This window comes from Capricornis sumatraensis, chromosome 5 (genome assembly GCF_032405125.1).
Source record: "Capricornis sumatraensis isolate serow.1 chromosome 5, serow.2, whole genome shotgun sequence".
Taxonomy (NCBI): Eukaryota; Metazoa; Chordata; class Mammalia; order Artiodactyla; family Bovidae; genus Capricornis; species Capricornis sumatraensis.
In genome coordinates, this window is record NC_091073.1 from 41,376,527 (window position 1) to 41,390,432 (window position 13,906).

General features: G+C 35.7%; 1 protein-coding gene across 1 annotated transcript in view; it reads left to right on the forward strand.

Moving 5' to 3' along the window:
• Positions 1–13,906, forward strand: part of SEMA3A (semaphorin 3A) — a 238,760-nt gene that overhangs the window by 77,122 nt on the left and 147,732 nt on the right. The window lies entirely within an intron of this gene.

Below are 13,906 nucleotides of genomic sequence, written 5' to 3' on the forward strand. Positions count from 1 at the left end.
TCTTTCCTTTCCTCCTTACTTCCTACATTTCATGTACTCATTCCTTAAGTAAATATCAATTGAGAAATGACTATGTAATAGACATTGTCTTTGGTACTCTGGACAAAAGATGAATGAATGGTAAGCAATCCCTACAATGATTTTACCACTCTTAATAGGTAGAGGGCATTTTTCCTGAGGTAAGCCTGTGAGCCACAGGTTTGAAGCATAGCCATTAATCTGCACAGATCATGAAAGGCAGTTATAATCATTTAAATCAATGCTTTAAAATGAATTCAGAATCTTAAATATGATTTTATTTTTTTATGTTTTATCAGATATTTTTGGATCCAAAACAAAAGGAAATAAGTTTAAATGTTTTGTCTCCAGATTAGCATTTAGAAGAAATTTATCCTAAGTCATAAATCTTGTATGTATGTATGTATATAGATAGATGGATAGGTAGATAGATGTTTTCAAGGGACAGTCTGATTGATTGGTAGCAGCTGCCTAAGATGTGTGTATTTAGAATGATTTGAAGTGAAATCTGAGTTCATGGATAAGGATGGCAGCCGCGTTCACTGCCAGTGAAAGCAGATGAAGGCGCACAGCACAGGTATCTTCCGCCCATGATTAAGACATATGAGCAAACATGGCAAATTTATCCTTAAAAATTTAAGTTTAGGGACACATAATTTTTTGAGACAGGAGCTCACTGTGTCCTACTTTGCCTGGCAAAGCAATAAAGCTATCCTTGTCTACTTTACCCGCCTCCAAAAAAAAAAAAAAAACATTCCATTTTAAATATAAAGATTGTAACTCAATCTTTATACACCTTCATAAACAGAAACATTTTTTCTGATTGTGTGAAAGTGACAAAAAATTCTTTTCTATCAAACTTTATACTATCCTAAATTAATACATAGTTTAGGGTGATTGAAAAGGTAAATTGAAAAATTAAATAAGACTTCAGAAAAGCCAAGAATTTTATGTTGATTCCCACTGACTCATTAATTAACTCAAGCAAGTACTTTAACTGGTGGAGTGGCTTTATAGTATCTTATCTGTTAAATGGGACAGTACATATTTTGCAATTATGAGTTTAATGGTTTTTGTGAAAATTATTTATAAGATAATACTGAATAAGTGTGGGCAAAATATATGACTGAATAAGTAAATATTTATTAATATCAAAATGCTATGTTTATCACTAACAAATTTGAAAGATTACAATGTGATAATAACTAAGAATGGAGAGAAATGGAGGTTTTACCTGTATACAGTTGTCACTTTCAAAAACACATTTTTTTCTCTTTCTGTTAAAATACAACAGGCAAAGACATAGGCACTTAAAATTATTGAGAATCCCTCCTGTGCCAAGCACTATGATAATTTAAATAGTATTTTATGTGTAGTTTTTAAATAATAAATTTACCAAATGGCTATCATTACCACCATTTTCTTAAAAAGGAAATATAATGATTCAGAGTATTCATTCAAAATCTTCTCATTCAAAAATTATGAAATATCTTGAGTGCACTACTCAAAGCTGAGATAAATTTTGCGTCTCTGCTGATGTTTTTTGTGTTGTGTGGCATATATGGATTTGAATTTGTGCATTAACACACAGATAATGAACAATAGAGATTGAAAGAAATATCTTACGTATTCTGGTCTTTTTAAGGGTGTCTTTGTGTGTGTGCTCAGTCACTCCGTCATGTCCAATTTTGTGACCCCAGAGACTGTAGCCTGCCCAGCTACTCTGTCCGTAGGATTTTTCTGGCAAAGAATACTGGAGTGGGTTGCCATTTTCTCCTCTAGGGGATCTTGGTGTGGGCATAATAATAACCCACTCATAACATTTTTGTAAGAGTCAATCACAAATGAAATTATTACCTAGACTGTAATGCATGATGCAAATATTAACTATTATTAGTGTATGTAATAGAGTTGCTTAGACAATTTCTAAGTGAAAACATTGTTAACGAAATATGTTTTGGTCCTTGCTAATGATCACGATCACTGTAGTGTGGCACTGTTCTGAATTCAGTAACATTTGAAAACTGAAGATAATAACCATACTTAACTGACAGGTTATCTGGATTTTATAAAAAGCATTGAGCCAAGTACTGACTGTATCTGGTCCAATGATTAAATTAGCTCATTCAGTTGCTAAGATAGCAGATATTCTTTTTTGTCTGTGGTTTCCAAAATTCATCTCAGTCCATTTCCCTCATCTTTCACGCCTCTGGCCTTGCCTCATCTCCCCTCCCCTAACCTCTCATCTCCTTCCCCGCCTCCCACTACTACTCCTCAGTCAGTACCAAACACTGAGGGATTCTGGTGTCAGCCCACATACAGTTTGATCAGCAGTTGCAGTAAAGGCAGGATCCCCACAGTTCCAAGGCATAACCTTAATGATGACCTCAGCGGCTTCCTCTCCAAGACAGGCAACTTTATTATATTTTCCAGGCTTGCTGAATATGCTTATGGTCTTGATAGAAGTAAATTAAAAGGAGCTAAAACATATGGTGTCTGTGAAGTCTGATACAGGGTATTAATGGCACCTGATTATTTCATAACACTTTATATAAGGATTCTGAAAACTTGTAAATTATGTCTCATACATTATGGTAGAGATAGGTGATTATGTATTCATTGAGAGATATAAACTTTTGAAAGTTTATTGGTATGGCAGTATTAGTCATACAAATCTTAAGTCAGATAATTGATATAACCTGATAAAATGCACGTGCTTTTGTTTTTCCTTGACATTCTGCATCAAATCAGTTCAGGCATTGTGGATTTTTCTTTTTCTTTTTTAACGCTTAATTAAAGGAGAACAAAGCAATATTCATGTGTTTTAGTTCAAGGAAAAAATGTATTTTTTCCTTTAGCTCTTAACCAAACACTAAAGTATATTTAAATAATGAAATATATTTCATACTATTTTTCTCATAACCCATCTCATTACTTTAGTATTGTTTTTAATTGACTTATTATTAAAAATACATTTTGGGCATTTGGAATGAATTTTATTAAAATTAATTTTACTTTTTAGGTGACCTCATTTATGTACCTCAGTTACATAACTATTTAAATAGGATACATGGCATTTATCATTTGGGGACTTTAATATGCAGATGCATTATTTTTTCATTTCTGTCTGTATCATTTTAGAAAATAACAAATAGCTGACTTATTGGTATTGTAGCATTTCTTCCTTGATAAGCATTAAAAAATAGCATTAGTATCTTTACCAAAATTTTCTTAGCCACTTATATTGTTTTTCCTTTTTTAAAAAAATTTCATTCAGAGCCACACCTGTGCAGTGATACACAGACAGTTTGAAGGAAATTCTAGGCTCTATCTTGAGTGAATAATAGTCAGCTGTGACTGACGGACAATAATTCCTTTTAAAGACCTCTTGTAATTCTGAAAACCACATGAAGGAGGCTTGAGTGATTTTGGCAGCCATTAGGACTCCAAGCGGAGAAGGCAGTGGCACCCCACTCCAGTGCTCTTGCCTGGAAAATCCCATGGATGGAGGAGCCTGGTGGGCTGCAGTCCAAGGGGTCGCAAGGAGTCGGACACGACTGAGCGACTTCACTTCCACTTTTCACTTTCATGCATTGGAGAAGGAAATGGCAACCCACTCCAGTGTTCTTGCCTGGAGAATCCCAGGGACCGGGGAGCCTGGTGGGCTGACATCTATGGGGTCACACAGAGTCGGACACGACTGAAGCAGCTTAGCAGCAGCAGCAGCAGCCACAGGACTCCAAGATACAATTGTAACCAAAATAGGAATTAACCTGAACATTTATACAAAGATAAACTAACCACCTTCTTGAGTGCTCTCCATGGTTTCTAGAACCTAAGTTTACCCTTTTCCCACTGGTTTATTTTTTCTAAAAGTCCTCTGGAAATAAAGCATCTTTAAACAAACCATCCCTGAGGAAATGCTATCTTCTTAGTATTAGATTCAGATGTAAGACTACAATAGGAAAAGCAAGACAAAGACACTGGTTAATTTTATGTATTTTGAAAGGAGGTCATTCTTAAGTCTGTTTAAGGTGGTTTACATGGCACAACCACCTGGGAAATCAGGATATGCCACTTGATTAAACCTACATAGTTCCCGTGTCAGTGAGTGTAGCACTGTATAGAAAGTTGAAACCTTTCTCCATTCTCCTGGGAAGCTGGAAAGATATAAACCATTGTTTCTCATGGCTCAGTTTTGCAATGCAATGTATATATTAAGTCAATAGCTGGGATTTGAGCAGCTAATTCACAAAAAATGAACTTTGTGCTAAGAGGGAATCTCTAGCCTAAGACAGTTACAGTCTCTGTCTTTTTCCATGTATACATAGACAGACAAAGAGAAAAGGAGGAAATAAAAATGTACCGTAGGCTGCTGATAATTGCATTTCTAACAATAACATTAATTTAAATATATTTTTCCAGAAGTGAATGTACAGGGTATATATTCTACTATGCCTTCTTTTCTTGGTATTATCTGTTCTAAATATTTACACTGTTATTGTATATCTGTATTAGAGGAGTGAAATGTTCATGAACCTTTTCTATTATTGTCACTTGAGAGTTGTAATTTGAAAAAAAAATACATATATGTAATATTATTGTACAGATACCCTCAACAAGGATGTAAATGCAATCCAGATATCTCTATTCTCACTTCTATTAGCCGCCTTTACTATTATTTTAGATATTTTCCTGGTGCTTAAAATTCACTTTGTATTCACAATAACATTTCTATTGAGGGATTAACTTCCTTGACCCTGTTTTGCAAATCAAAAGGGAATACATGCTAAACTGGAAAAAGAATCTGTTTCGAATCAATAGCTCTTTGAATCTTCTTTGTTTATCCTACTAAACATCTCTCTCTGTACTAAGCTTCAGTAAAACCAAATGGCAACCTTATGACTATTAGAAATATTTTGAACTTCACTGGAAACCAAAATTTCAGCCATCTGAGATGAACAAAAAAATAACAGATTCTCTTAACATCACTGTTTTTGAATACATTTCAAAGTTCAGTATCATGCACCTGAATTTGGGGACATTTTTGCAACTCTTGAGAGACTTATTTTTATATTCTTGTCCTTGGTGGTTATTCATTTTTAACATATGATATATTATAGCTTGTCTATCAAATTTGTCATGACTCAAATTGCAGGACCTCAACAGCACTAAGTTTAGCCAAGTGCATGCAACTGAGAATTTGAAGCTACACATTCATCTTAAGTTTTATACAATCTAAATGCAAGTTAGTCCTTGAATTTTGCTTACTTTTTCCAAGATCAAAGCTGACATCAACTTCATTTTTTAAATTTTATTTTAGGGACTTCAATGTTAAAACTTTAAATGGATAGTTAGAATTACCTTCTAATTCTGTAAAAATCCTAATGTTTCACTAAGTCTCAAAACCCCGATGTGTAATTGTTTGGAGATCATTTTTCATGGATCTCTCACACTTCTGAACATAGGAAGAATGAAAGAATTCTTAAGCAAAAGGCCAGTTAGTTTTCAAATAACCTTGAAGTAGAGATAGTGTATCCCTTAGAGCAAAGGGCAGTTATGCTTATCTGCAAGTACAGTGAACATAACCTCTTTCTCAAAATGTAATGACCAGCATGCTTAGGCCTGCTATAAAGTGTTGAGGTTACCTCAACCAAGAGTTCTGCTGTAATGCACCTCTCTGCATGTGTAAGTGTCACTTGGCCTTCTGCTCATTGCATAGTGGGAATTGGAGCTTGGGGAACTGACATGAGAAATGCTGACTCTGACTACTGCTATTCCTGTGAATAATAAAGTTTTTCATCTCTGATTCAGGAGCTGTATAACTTTTGTCAGCATCCATAAAACTACCATTAGTAGCTTGTTATCTTTTCAGTAAAGTGGAATCATAGACCCTTTACTGTTCCTGATATTATTGATTATTATTTTTGTGGGTACCCTAGATCACCTCACATGAAAGACTTTGATCAGTTTATTAGTTTTAGATATGATTCTGTAATGAAATTTGATGATAGATGAGGTATACAGACAACTGATTGCTTAAGAAAGCAAATGAAAAACTTTTTATTAAATGCCACAGAAATAAGCATAGATTTTCATTGCATGCATGTGTGTACATTTATTTCAGGAGGTAAATATCAGGTGAACTGATAGTTCAAATTCTGTATTCAAAGAATACTGATAATAATGATAGCTAACATCAATTATAGCTTACTATACTAGGTATTGTTCTGTATACATTTATTTTATTAACTCATTTATGTAACTCATATTTAGTTATAAGATAAGTATTTCCTTTCAAAGAATGTAGTTCCAATGTACCTAAGTAGACACAGCACAATTCTGCTACAACTATTCACAAACAGTTGCTATATTTTCTGTTTCACTGTGACACTGGTTCATACCACCTACCTTTTATAAAATGTTAATAAATTTATAATTTATCATCCTTACTCTTGGAGAACTGGAATTTCATGAAAATTCTAATGAGCAACCTTACATCGTCTTTTTAACAAGACTGGACTCAGATTAATATTCAAAACAAATTTTATTAAGTCCACCTTTCATTTGTACCAACTATGGTCTTAATCATTTTTAACTCTACTTGTAAGAAATGAACAATTCATTATAGCCTTCTTGCCTGCATCATGTCACCATGTGTGGAATGTTCTGAGAGTTTTAAGCAAAAAATATTATATGAAAACATTATAAGTAATAAATAGATGGTTGATTATCTAAAGAATAAGATGAGTTTCCCTTCAGTTAATAAGTGCTAGGCAAGAATTCACAAAAGAACTATACAAAAAATGATCTTAAAGACCTGGATATAACCATGATGGTGTGGTCACTCACCCAGAGCCAGAAATGCTGGAGTGTAAAGTCAACTGGGCCTTAGGAAGCATTACTGCAAATAAAGCTAGAGGAGGTAATGGAATTTCAGCTGAGCTATTTCAGATCCTAAAAGATGATGCTGTTAAAGTGCTATACTCAGTGTGTCCGCAAATCTGGAAAACTCAGCAGTGGCCACAGGATTGGCAAAGGTCAGCTTTCATTCCAGTCCTAAAGAAGGGCAATGCCAAAGAATGTACAAACTCCTACACAATTGTGTGCATTTCACATGCTAGCAAGGTAATGCTCCAAATCCTTCAAGCTAAGCTTCAATAATATGTGAACTAAGAACTTCCATATGTACAAGCTGGATTTAGAAAAGGCAGAGGACCAGGGATCAAATTACCATCATTCATTGGATCATAGAAAAAGCAAGGGGATTCCAGAAAAACATCTACTTCTGCTTTGTTGACTGCGCTAAAACCTTTGACTTTGTGGATCACAACAAAATGTGGAAAATTCTTAAAGAGATGGGATTACTAGACCACCTTAACTGTCTGTTGAGAAATCTGTACACCAATCAAGAAACAATTAGAACTGGACATGGAACAATGAACTAGTTCCAAATTGGAAAGGAGTACAACAAGGCTGTAATTGTCACCCTGCTTATTTAACTCATATGCAGTGTACATCCTGCAAAATGTCAGGCTAGATGATTCACAAGCTGGAATCAAGATTGTCATGAGAATTATCAACAACCTCAGATATGCAAGCAGTTCAGTTCAGATCAGTCACTCAGTCGTGTCTGACTCTTTGCAAACCCATGGACTACAGCATGCCAGGCTTCCCTGTCCTTCACCAACTCTCAGAGCTTGCTCAAACTCATGTCCGTTGAGTCAGTGATGCCATCCAACCACTTCATCCTCTGTCATCCCCTTCTCCTGCCTTAAATCTTTCCCAGAATCAGGGTATTTTTCAATACTTTGCATCAGGTGGCCAAACTATTGGAGTTTCAGCTTCAGCATCAGTCCTGTCAAATGGGATACTTAATTGAAATGAGCATCTAGGTAAAATGTTCTGGTGTCCTTGGTTAAGAGTCTTCATTTAGTCTGTTACATCATTCAAATAAGTTAAAATTTCTGTCATAGATTTGAGGATGATATAGTTAAATTAATATGAATAGACTAACATAGTTGAATAACTAGCCATGAAATAATGCCAACTTTGTTGTGGTCGTTGAATCTATATTTTAAAAAAAATAAAGAAAACAGCAAAATTCTGTAAAGTGATTATCCTTCAATAAAAAAATAAAATAGAATTTTTTTCTGAAATAAAACGAAACATTAAAATGGAAAGGTCCATTGGTTTTATTATACATGATGCTTCTTAGTAAGGGAAAGTAAAAATGTTTCCCAAAATGGACAGAACAGGCTACTCACCATTTTATCAGTGGATGTTAAAAAATTCGAAGTCAGAAATTCAGCATTCAACTGCTAATATTATAAATAGAACACAGTTAAGTCTTAGTTCTATTTGATATACCTCTTTGAAGAAGAGGTTTCTAACATCCTTTAATGAATGCTGAGGTATTAAGAAGGCATGCTTATGGATGATCTGATCACAGCTGTAATAGAATTAAAAGAAAAAAACAGAACAGTATTGCTAGGTAAGTATGGAACAGCTTAAATAGAGAAAGGGATGAGTGAGTGACAGGAACAATCACGGATTACTGCTTTGGCATGAAGATTCTAGTATTCAGCCAGCTTGCCAAATAAATTGACCAGAGAAAAAGAAAGTCAACAGATTAACTTCAGGAATTAAGCTTATTAATGGATTTTCATGCAGAGATGTATCCACCCACCATGATAGGAAAGGGCTTCCTTTGCTTTCCCAGCTGCTATGTTATACATTATATATTTCAACATAAATTGTTGATGGGACAGAGACTATTTTTTGCTTTTTAAATGAATGTTCACTGACCTGAGCCAATGTTGTACTATATTCATTCATGTTGAGCTGATTTATATTTGAACCTGAATAAGTTGTTTGATTTAATCATGAACTAAATATATTTAAGTGTAGATTGTTCATGTTCACAGCCTTCTCTTTTATTTAGAGTTAAATTTCACTGCTCAATCCATAATTTAAGAACATGTAAGGAGGTAATTGGGATTGGTGGTAAATTACATTCTTTTGTAGAAAGTGTAATTATCAGAAGTTAGTTAAAAACACCTCTATTCTGTTTTAATTTTCATGCATGGAGCAGTTGTTTTGACAGATGGATGGACTTTATTTTTGTAACCGTCCGGGAAAAGTCTGCTTAACACAGTCTAATCAGTGCTACATATTTGTAATGTTTGTTTTTGAATCACTGTGCATTTGGCTTCTATATCTTTTTCTGAGGGTAGACATTTTCTTTCTAATTTATTTTTCCAGGCTAATATCTCTGTGTGTAATTCCTTTCTACATTTGACCTTAAGACACTAGAAATTCTTAAAAAAATAAGTGTAAATGGTTTGTCACTAAGGATGATGAATCATTGCTCCTCAGGTGTGGCCTTGGGCTTTACTAGTTTATGACTGCCTTTACTTTTACCATGAGGCTAAGTTAACAATTTATAATGCTGTTGTTCTGGAGTACATTTCAGTGAAATAAGAGGTCAGTATGGTTGCCTGACTCTCGGGAAGCCAGCTTGTTGCTAACTTGTCTGTGTATATCAGCTTAAATTCCAAAAAGATCCAGGTTTGAAAAATGAATTCATTTTGAACTGATTACATTCTCTTTATTACGTTGTAAATCCACCAGTGCTGAGCAAAGCAGCACAGTAGTTGAATGCCAAAAAGTACATTACATTCTGAGTTTTAAGAATCGTCATGGTTCAAGAAAAGGTCAGAAACACTCTTCTTCTGTCTCCCTAGAGCAGAAATGTGTGAAGTGTGTTTCCTTTTTCTGCCACGCTTCCTTCTTTTTTAGAGGAATGTCCAGGCTGCTTCCAAATAAAATGAATATCCTGTTTTGGAACACTCAAAAGCCTTGGCAACAACAAGCAGGAGAATGAAGACAAATGAATGACAGGATTGATACTCTTTTGTGTTGGTTTTCTGTTTAAAGAAAAATCCTTACTTCAACATGTCTCTTTCAAGTTTTGGTTCCTTCTCTGTCCAGTTCTTTTAATCACTATTTCCTTGTATATTGTTATTGATGAGTTTCCTTGCAGCTAATTTAAACCAATTTTGAAAGTATTTCATTCAGTTTCTTTGTTTCTGTTCAAGTGTCTTAACACACTATATAAATCCAAGAAATTTCTCTCCATTCTACTTGCATCAACCTTCACATAAAAATAATATTGCATTAGCCCCCAGACCTGGTACAATACAGCCTTCTGCCAACTGGGAGAGTTCACTGGGTAAATCATTCAGGCCTCAGGCCAATAGGGTGGGTCTTGCTGCTTTGGAGTACAGATAAAATCCATTATCAGCATCCTCAGTAGAACCCATTGCCAGGTTTCACAGCTTCAGTCCTGTGATTTTTTTTTTAGCAGCTCTGTAGAAGAATAGTTGTCATATTATAGTGGTGCTTCTTTGACAGTTAATAGAGAACAACAACAACAATGACAAAACTGGGGGAGGAAATGGCAGCCCGCTCTAGCATTCTTGCCTGGAGAATCCCATGGACAGAGGAACTGAACTGTCAAGCTCAGTCCATAGGATTGCACAGAGTCAGACAGGACTGAAGCCACTTATCACAGTACAACACAGCACACAGAGAACAAAAGAAAACTAGGATATTCAGGGTAGCTCAGTTACATAGTTCTCAAGAGCCTTGAGAATTTTTCAGTCAATAATTATTGCTAATCAGTTACTTAACTGATTAATAGATAAAAGCCCACAGATTCTGTGAGCTTAGAATTCATAACAATTGCAAAAGTGACATAGCCTTCACTTGTATGCACAGGTATCTATACTTATAAAATTTTCCTTCCTTTCTTTATCATGGAAATCTAGGGTTGCCTCTCAAATTTCTATAATGCCCTTGTGTTACTACTGGAATTAAAGAACTTGGATTTGTATTTAAAATTGCATATGTATCTTTATAGGCCTGGTGGGCAAAGTAAAACCCTGTTCTTTTCTAGAATGGGTAAGACATCCATCTGGGTTTGCCACTGCTATTTATTAGAATATTCGTTTGCTTACCAATATGTGTGTACACAGCCAGTTTCTTAATTTCAACATATGGTGCTGGAAATGGTTGTTTATAATCTTGAATGCTGTAATATTGAGTCCACAATCAGGGTTGGCTGTCTTTATGTAAAAGCAGAGTATGTGGCCACCTACATGTTTCATAAAACATTTTCCTGAAAATAATTCATTTTCGAATGACTGCATTTTCTTAAGAGTACAAGTAAATCCTTTGGGTAAGCCTCATGAATGTCTTATTTGTAAATGAGTTTATCAGATGTTTCCCTGTCCACAGCCTCTTTCCTCTGGCCAAGAATTCATGCCCTGTCCTCCTTCTCAAGAGGAGAAACTGTTATAGAATGGGGAGTTTCTGGCTAAGAGCCTTGAAAGTTGGGTTATGTCTAAGCTTATCTAAGCTTTTGTCTAAGATGTGTCATGTTCAAAGTGGTACATGGATAAGATGCATATACTCTTTAAGCTAGAAAATTTTCTCTATAGAAACTTGTAAAATTAGTTTCAAAGTTAGTTGATTTCAGTGCTTAATTTTCTTTGTTATAATGCCTTCCCAGACAAAAGAAAGACTCAGGATGTAAGTAACAAAACAGTGAGACAAATCAGATGTGTATTTTAGCTACTTTCCGAAACTGCTCAGCATTTGATAAGAAGGAATGATGAATCCTAACAGTAAAGTTTCATATTTTCCCTTATAGAGGTATAACTTACTTTTGGGATGATATGTTTATAGGACATCCTTGGATTTCATCCTGGATAAATCAGTGATGATGGAAAGCAAGTATTTGAATTTAAATATCAATTATTCTGCTCAGATTTAGTCTGCTCTTTATTTTATAGAGGCATTAAAGTTAAAACCAAAATCATCAGTTACAAACACAGAATACAAATATCACTTGGGAATGTACTTTAATTATTCTAACATCTCAGTTATAAATTCCAACTAACTACATAAGTCCAAACACATTCTGAGTTTTCGCTTGAAGAATCATGTGTTATAGAGAATGACTGAAGGGAGTGTTACAAACTTACAGGTGTCAAGACCAACCCAATTCTCTGTTACATTTGCCAATGGTTGCACTATGGTCTGCATTTGATCTTTATCTGCACTTTTAGTTATATATTTGGCTTTTATTTCCACATTTATGGGCAAAACCAGAAAACTATGTGTATAAAAAAGTCTATGGTCAATGACATATGTGTGTCCCATGACAAATTCATATTTTCTACTTATATGTATTTAATTTTAAGATTTTTCTATGGTTAATAGACCAGCCATGAAATTAAAAGATGCCTACTCCTTGGAAGAAACGTTATGAGCAACCTAGATAGTATATTCAAAACCAGAGACATTACTTTGCCAACTAAAGTCCGTCTAGTCAAGGCTATGGTTTTTCCAGTAGTCATGTATGGATGTGAGAGTTGGACTGTGAAGAAGGCTGAGCGCCGAAGAATTGATGCTTTTGAACTGTGGTGTTGGAGAAAACTCTTGAGAGTCCCTTGGACTGCAAGGAGATCCAACCAGTCCATTCTAAAGGAGATCAGTTCTGGGTGTTCTTTGGAAGGAATGATGCTAAAGCTGACACTCCCATACTTTGGCCACCTCATGCAAAGAGTTGACTCATTGGAAAAGACTTTGATGCTGGGAGGGATTGGGGGCAGGAGAAGAAGGGGATGACAGAGGATGAGATGGCTGGATGGCATCACTGACTCGATGGACGTGAGTCTGAGTGAACTCCGGGAGTTGGTGATGGACAGGGAGCCCTGGCGTGCTGCCATTCATGGGGTCGCAAAGAGTTGGACATGACTGAGCAACTGAACTGAACTGAACTGAACAGACCATAGTTTTTATTTGAAGTTTTTTTTTTTTTTTTGACCCCACGGACTGTAATTCATGGAATTCTCCAGGCCAGGATACTGGAGTAGGTAGCCATTCCCTTCTCCAGGGGAACTTCCCAACCCAGGGATCAAATTCACATTGCACGTGGATTCTAAGGGTACCATAGCATCCTTTTTTTTTTTTTTTAATTAATTTTTATTTATTTATTTTTTGGAGGCTAATTACTTTACAATATTATATTGGTTTTGCCATACATTGACATGAATCTGCCACGGGTGTACATGTGTTCCCCATCCTGAACCCCCCTCCCACAACCCTCCCCATCCCATCCCTCAGGGTCATCCCAGTGCACCAGCCCTGAGCACTCTGTATCATGCATTGAACCTGGACTGGCTATCCATTTCATGTATGGTAATATACATGTTTAAATGCCATTCTCCCAAACCATCTCACCCTTGCCCTCTCCCACAGAGTCCAAAAGACTGTTCTATACATCTGTATCTCTTTTGCTGTCTCACATACAGGGTTATCATTACCATCTTTCTAAATTCCATATATATGCATTAGTATCCTGTATTGGTGTTTTTCTTTCTGGCTTACTTCACTCTATATAATAGGCTCCAGTTTCATCCACCTCATTAGAACTGATTCAAATGTATTCTTTTTAATGGCTGAGTAATATTCCATTGTGTATATGTACCACAGCTTTCTTATCCATTGATCTGCTGATGGACATCTAGGTTGTTTCCATGTCCTGGCTATTATAAACAGTGCTGCGATGAACATTGGGGTACACGTGTCTCTTTCAATTCTGGTTTCCTCGGTGTGTATGACCAGCAGTGGGATTGCTGGGTCATAAGGCAGTTCTATTTGCAGTTTTTTAAGGAATCTCCACACTGTTCTCCATGGTGGCTGTACTAGTTTACATTCCCACCAACAGTGTAAGAAAGTTCCCTTTTCTCCACACCCTTTCCAGCATTTATTGCTTGTAGACTTTTGGGTAGCAGCCATTCTGACTGGTGTGAAATGG